Below are 7,882 nucleotides of genomic sequence, written 5' to 3'. Positions count from 1 at the left end.
TTAATGTCCAGGTTTTGGAGACTTTTTTGTTTATTTACACCTTTTTGACACTTTTTCCCTTTAATTCCTGGATGTTGGACCTTTTCTATATCAGTGTCTTGGGTTTTTGACAATTTCACACATTAAAATTCAGGTTTTTGATCCTGTTGTGTGCACATGTCCACGTTTTTTGCTCTCCAATATCCAATCTATTGATGACATTGTAGGTTAATATCCAGGTTTATACATATAAATATATTATTATGCATTCATATCCAGGTTTTTGATACTTTTTTGCATTAGTATTCCGGTCATCAACATGCCCAACGTTTTTTCATGTGTTACCTTCCATCCATCCATCCATCTTTTCCCGCTTATCCGGGGTCGGATCGCGGAGGCAGCAGCCTTAGCAAAGCCGTCCAGACTTCCCGATCCGCACACACCTCCCCTAGCTCTTCCGGGGATACCCCAAGGCGTTCCCAGGCCAGTCGAGAGACATACTCTCTCCAACGTGTCCTGGGTCTTCCCCGAGGCCTCCTCCCGGAGGGACACGCCCGGAACACCTCTCCAGAGGCGTCCAGGAGGCATTCGAAGCAGATGCCCGAGCCACCTTTACTGGCTCCTTTCAACGTGGAGGAGCAGTGGCTCTACTCCGAGCTCCTCGCGCGTGACTGAGCTCCTCACCCTATCTCTAAGGGAGCGCCCAGCCACCCTGCGGAGGAAACTCATTTCGGCCGCTTGTATCTGCGATCTTGTTCTTTCAGTCATTACCCAGATCTCATGACCATAGGTGAGAGTTGGGACGTAGATTGACCGGTAAATCGAGAGCTTTGCTGCCTTGCTCAGCTCTCTCTTCACCACAACGGTCCGGTACAGCGACCGCAACACTGCAGACGCTGCACCGATCCGTCTGTCAATCTCACGCTCCATCTGCCCCTCACTCATGAACAAGACCGCAAAATACTTAAACTCCTCCACTTGAGGCAAGGAGTCTCCACCGACCTGGAGAGGGAAAGCCACCTTTTTCTGGTCAAGAACCTTGGCCTCGGATTTGGAGGTGCTGATCCTCATCCCGCTCGCCCCACACTCGGTTGCAAACCGCCCCAGTGCATGCTGAAGTTCCTGATTTGATGAAGCCAGCAGAACATCATCTGCAAACAGCAGAGATAAAATTCTGTGGTTCCCAAACCAAACCCCTTCCTCCCCCTGGCTGCGCCGAGAAATTCTGTCCATAAAAATAATGAACAGAACCGGTGACAAAGGGCAACCATGGCGGAGGCCAATATACACTGGGAACAGGTCTGACTTATAACCGGCAATGCGAACCATGCTCCTGTTGCGATCGTAAAGGGAACTGACAGCCTTTAACAGAGGGCCCCGTACCCCATACTCCCGAAGCACCCCCCACAGGACGCCACAAGGAACACGGTTGAACGCCTTCTCCAGATCCACAAAACACATGTGGACTGGTTGTGCTAACTCCCATGAGCCCTCGAGCACCCGACGGAGGGTATAGAACTGGTCCAGTGTGCTGCGACCGGCATGAAAACCAGACTGCTCCTCCTGAATCTGAGGTTCAACTATCGGTCGGATCCTCGTCTCCAGTACCCTGGAATAGACCTTACCGGGGAGGCTGAGGAGTGTGATCCCTCTATAGTTGGAACACACCCTCCGGTCCCCCTTCTTAAACACATGGACCACCACCCCGGTCTGCCAATCCAGAGGCACTGTCCCCGACCGCCACGCGATGTTGCAGAGATGTGTCAATCAGGACAGTCCCACAACATCCAGAGTCTTAAGGTCTTCAGGACAGATCTCATCCACTCCCAGAGCTCTGCCACCGGGGCGCTTTCTAACCACCTCTGTGACTTCAGCCCGGGTGATGGACGAGTCCGCCTCTGAGTCCACAGTCTCTGCTTCCTCTTCAGAACACGTGACGGCGGGATTGAGGAGACCCTCAAAGTACTCCTTCCACCATCCGACGACCTCCTCAGTTGAGGTCAGGAGATCCCCACCCGCACCGTAGACAGTGTTGGTGGAGAGCTGCTTTCCCCTCCTGAGCTGCCGGACGGTTTGCCAGAACTTCTTCGAGGCCAACCGATAGTCCTCCTACATGGCCTCCCCGAACTCCTCCCAGACCCGGGTTTTTGTCTCTGCGACCGCACGAGCTGCCGCACGCTTGGCCTGCCGGTACCTGTCAGCTGCTTCAGGAGTCCCACAAGCCAAAAATGACCAATAGGACTCCTTCAGCTTGATGGCATCTCTTACTTCCGGCTGCCACCACCGGGTTCGGGGATTGCCGCCGCGACAGGCACCAGAGACCTTACGACCACAGCTACGAGCGGCCGCAGAGACAATGGAGGAGGAGAACATGGACCACTCAGTCTCCATGTCTCCAACCTCCCTCAGAAGCTGGGAGAAGCTCTCCCGGAGGTGGGAGTTGAAAACTCTGCTGACAGAGGGTTCTTCCAGACATTCCCAACAGATCCTCACGTTACGCTTAGGTTTGCCAGGTCTGACCAGCTTCTTCCCCTGCCAGCGAATCCATCTCATCACCAGGTGGTGATCGGTGGACAGCTCAGCCCCTCTCTTTACCTGAGTGTCCGAGACACGCAGCCAGAGGTCTGATGATACAACTACAAAGTCGATAATCGACCGCCGGCCTAGGGTGTCCTGGTGCCACGTGCACATGTGGACATCCCTGTGCTCGAACATGGTGTTCGTGATGAACAATCTGTGACGAGCACAGAAGTCCAACAACAGAACACCACTCGGGTTCAGATCAGGGAGGCCGTTCATTTCGATCACCCCTTTCCAGGTCTCACTGTCATTGCCCACGTGGGCGTTGAAGTCCCCCAGTAGAACAAAGAAGTCCCCAGTCGGGGCACTATCTAGTACCCCTGCCAGGGACTCCAAGAAGGCCAGGTACTCTGTTGCTGTTGGGCCCATAAGCCGAGACAACAGTGAGAGACCTGTCCCCAACCCGGAGGCATAGGGACGCGACCCTCTCGTTCACTGGGGTAAACTCCAACACGTGGCGGCTAATTCATGTGTTACCATCCATCCATTATCTTTACACCACTTAAGCCTCACTAAGGGGTGGGGCCTATCCCAGCTGACTCAGGGTGAAGGCAGGTTCACCTGGACAGGTAACCAGTCTATCACAGGGCTACACTTAGAGACAGACAACCAAGCACACTCACATTCACACCTACGGACAATTTACAATCACCAATTAACCTCAGCATGTTTCTGGACTGCAGTAAATGCATCACCAGTTACAAAAAGGAAAAGGCCCACTGCTGCCTGGTGTCCTCAACTCCTTCAAAGCCCATTTCAAGGCCTCTGACACCACCTCCACCTCCAGGCTCACACCCTTGCTGAACGACCCCCGTCTCACTTTAACAGCAGCGGAGGTGAGGGTGACAGAAAACAAACCACCACAAAGCTGCAGGACCTGATGGAGTCCCAGGTCGGTCCTGAAGGACTGTGCACACCAGCTCTCAGTGGTCACCACTGACGTATTTAACACTTCACTGTCCCAGGCTACAAGTCCAATGGGCCTGAAGACGTCTACCATCGTCCCTGTGCCAAAGGCCTCAACAGTGTCCTGCCCATAGACTGTATAAAAGATGGACATAGCAACCGGCTCTGAAAAATGAAGCCAACCTGGAAGTGTCAAAAACCTGGAGTATCACTACGTCCACTAGTTGCTGGCTCCAAAAAGCCCTGGCTCCCATAGACTGGAATTGGAAAAGAAGTGTGTTATTATACTCTGTATTTGACTGATGGTCTCTGGGAGCAGCTGGAGTTTGTGTTTTCATGTTTTCAGTCTGGGCGGGGCTGATTGGAGGAGAACGCTCCGGCACTGTCACAGCTGCAGCTCATCACCCTCATTACGCGCTGGATAAAGCCACCGATCTTCTGTGCTCCAGCGCGAGATGATTGCCTACTCTGCAGTGGTATATTCGGTTGCCAGCTCAAGCACATGTGCTTTTTGCTATCGCTTCTCGAGCTCATGGGTAATTGTGTGTTCTTTCTTGCTCCCCAGCGTCTCCTCCACCGGCCCCAGCTTCCAGCCACTCCAGCCCACTACGTCAGCCTTGGTTTTGCCCCCACGGATCCACGAGCCTGGAAAACCTTCGCTCGAGCACTGACACGGGAAGAACACCATGGGACACACACCACACGAGCACCAGGATTAAGACAACACCACTCGAGCACTTGGACAAGAGGGTAACCGCACATGCACCTATACGGGAAGGACGCCTCATGAGCACAAGTATGGAAGATCGCCGCACAGACAGCCACACGGAGAAGACACCCCCCCACCACAGCACCAGCGCACCAGCCCCGGATTCCCTCACCAGCCTCCCCGGTGTCCCACACTCCCTGATTCCTTTAAAATAAACCTGTTATTTCCTAACCTTGTTTCCCTTTTCGCTCTGGGTCCAGCTCAATCACACACCCTGTGGTCACCGACCATAACAAGAAGTGATCACAGATAACGAAATACTGCATTCCTACAGCTCAGGATTTTTTTCTTATTAGTTTTCATGGTCAAATCCAGAGATCAGGTGGCCAATCTGAAAATAAATCCAGACTGAATTTTATAAAAATCGTCAAAATGTTGCGGGGTAAGGGGCGTGGCTGGCTTGATTGACAGTCGGCAGCGACGATGCAGACGAGGAGGTAAATGTGGGCGGGCAGAGAGGGCCCGCCTCTCAATCCATCTGACCAATCGCTGCTCCTATGGCTCCGCCCCCCTCCCACGATTTTTGCGTCACTGGCTCCAAAAATCCAAGATGTCAACCAGGAAGTAGCAAAACCCTGGCTTCATGTTCTCAGTGCAGAAACCAACGGGTGACGTCACGGTAGCTACGTCCATCTGTTATACAGTCTATGGTCCTGCCTCAGTGACTATCCTCCAGTTGCCCCATAGTGATGAAGTGCTTTGAGAGGCTGCTCACGACTCACATGAACAAGTCGGTCGACATAACATCTGGAGAACAAGGAGTCCTATTTGAAATCGCTTGTCCTGGATTTTAGCTCTGCCTTCAAAGCAATCATCCCACAGACACCGGTAAACAAACTCTCAGCCTAGAACCATCACTCTGCACCTGGATCTTGGACTTTTTGATGATGAGACCCCCGTCTGCGAGGATCAACAACACCACATCCTCACCCATCAGGCTCAGCACTAGCTCCCCTCAGGGCTGTGTCCTGAGCCAGCTGCTCTACACTTCGCTCACACATGACTGCAGAACTGGCTGTGACAGTAACCTCATGGTGAAGTCAGTGGACGGGTTCGGGTCAGTGGACTCGGGCTCATCACCAGCGGGGACGAGTCAGCAGGAGGTGGATGGTCTGGGTCTGGGGTGCAAGCTCAACAACCTCATCCTCAGCATCAACAAACTAGTGACTCTAAACTGTCTATAGGTGTGAACGTGAGTCTCTGTGATGGACTGCTACCTGTCCAGGTGAACCCTGCATTCACCACCCCATGGTCCACACAGATGATAAAGGGGTGTATATAAAATGAATGGATGGACTTTGACTCTGCACATCAACTCCAGGTACTCAGGTGTTGCAGAGTTTTTTGCATCCTGACCCTGAACTTCTCCACATGTGGTGGAACATGTGAGCCACCTGCTAACATGAACCGCGACAGAGAATAAAACAGTGAATGAAGCTAACAGAGTCCTCCATCGGGCCTCTGAGTAGCTGCTGGACTCTGGTTCTGCAGCTGAACCAGGACGGAGACAAAGAAGAGCAGCTGTACCTGTCGTCTTCGATCTGCCTCCACGGTCTTTGAAGACTATTTGTCCNAGCTACGTCCATCTGTTATACAGTCTATGGTCCTGCCTCAGTGACTATCCTCCAGTTGCCCCATAGTGATGAAGTGCTTTGAGAGGCTGCTCACGACTCACATGAACAAGTCGGTCGACATAACATCTGGAGAACAAGGAGTCCTATTTGAAATCGCTTGTCCTGGATTTTAGCTCTGCCTTCAAAGCAATCATCCCACAGACACCGGTAAACAAACTCTCAGCCTAGAACCATCACTCTGCACCTGGATCTTGGACTTTTTGATGATGAGACCCCCGTCTGCGAGGATCAACAACACCACATCCTCACCCATCAGGCTCAGCACTAGCTCCCCTCAGGGCTGTGTCCTGAGCCAGCTGCTCTACACTTCGCTCACACATGACTGCAGAACTGGCTGTGACAGTAACCTCATGGTGAAGTCAGTGGACGGGTTCGGGTCAGTGGACTCGGGCTCATCACCAGCGGGGACGAGTCAGCAGGAGGTGGATGGTCTGGGTCTGGGGTGCAAGCTCAACAACCTCATCCTCAGCATCAACAAACTAGTGACTCTAAACTGTCTATAGGTGTGAACGTGAGTCTCTGTGATGGACTGCTACCTGTCCAGGTGAACCCTGCATTCACCACCCCATGGTCCACACAGATGATAAAGGGGTGTATATAAAATGAATGGATGGACTTTGACTCTGCACATCAACTCCAGGTACTCAGGTGTTGCAGAGTTTTTTGCATCCTGACCCTGAACTTCTCCACATGTGGTGGAACATGTGAGCCACCTGCTAACATGAACCGCGACAGAGAATAAAACAGTGAATGAAGCTAACAGAGTCCTCCATCGGGCCTCTGAGTAGCTGCTGGACTCTGGTTCTGCAGCTGAACCAGGACGGAGACAAAGAAGAGCAGCTGTACCTGTCGTCTTCGATCTGCCTCCACGGTCTTTGAAGACTATTTGTCCATAGCTGACGTCTTCTCGTCCTCTCACTGCCGAGTAGACTGCAGCTGGATCGCTCTCTGCAAAGTCACATACATCCAGATCACTGCAGGTTCTACAGCCGGGACCAGAACAGAACCATGACACACAAAGCCTTCACCGGATCTGTGAGCCTCCTTCTTCATAGAGGCTGTAATCAGGTTCTATCTGCAGACACAAGAGTCCAGCACAACCAGTACAGGCTACGCTTGGACAGCTTTTTTCTGTTAACAGCTCTGCTGCTGTGAAGGATGGAAACACTGACCTCAGAGCTGCTCGCTGTAATCCAACACCTTCACACCTTCACCACAACGTGAACGTGTCGGCTGGATGGAACAGTTTGAGGGTCAGTTAAAAGAAAGCATTTCAATAACAGTCTTTAGAGCAGTCTGTAGTTGAACTCAGAGTGTTTTCAGCAGAAACAGGAAGCTGGACGACCACAGAGCTGCTGGTTTCCTTGAACAGACTCACTGCAGGCAACACAACACACAGTCCAGCACACAAAGAACAAAACCACCTGATACGCAGCCACAGTCTGCTGAAGATTCACCAGATATAACATCAGCGCTGCATTAAAGATGTGTGCAGATTAAAGGTGCATTAACTTTAAATCTGGTCTTTCTGTTGGTGGCTCAAAGGAGGAAGTCCTACAGCGACCAGAATGCTTTGCAGTCTGTTACTTCCTGCTTCCTCTGCTCTGTGATTGGATGAAACCCTGCTGCTGCCTCCTGCTGAGGAGGAACTCTGACAGACGGTCTGAGGTCAGAAACGACTCTTTCCTGCCAAAGTAAAGCAGATTCCTGTTTGTGTTAAAGGCATAACTGATGCTGCGCTTGTTTTAGGTTTGACTTTGTACAAATCAGGTTTTGTTTGTAGGTTCCTGTCACAGAAGAACCTCAGACAGCCGTAACACACTCAGCACACAGGACACTACCTCTGCTCCGTCTGATTGGCTGCTGCTGACGATGACGTAATATGTTGAGGTCGCTGTATGTGATGTCATCTCCTCCAGCTTCTCCTCCATCAGCTGAAATCAACCAAGGAGACAGAACTTACTCTGCAAGAATCTGGATCAGCATTTAATTTAAAAACTGTTCAACATGTGAG

Source organism: Stegastes partitus, unplaced genomic scaffold, assembly GCF_000690725.1.
Source record: "Stegastes partitus isolate 25-593 unplaced genomic scaffold, Stegastes_partitus-1.0.2 Scaffold823, whole genome shotgun sequence".
Lineage (NCBI taxonomy): Eukaryota > Metazoa > Chordata > Actinopteri > Pomacentridae > Stegastes > Stegastes partitus.
The sequence above is the reverse complement of the archived record's forward strand: the minus strand, read 5'-3'. Positions refer to the sequence as shown.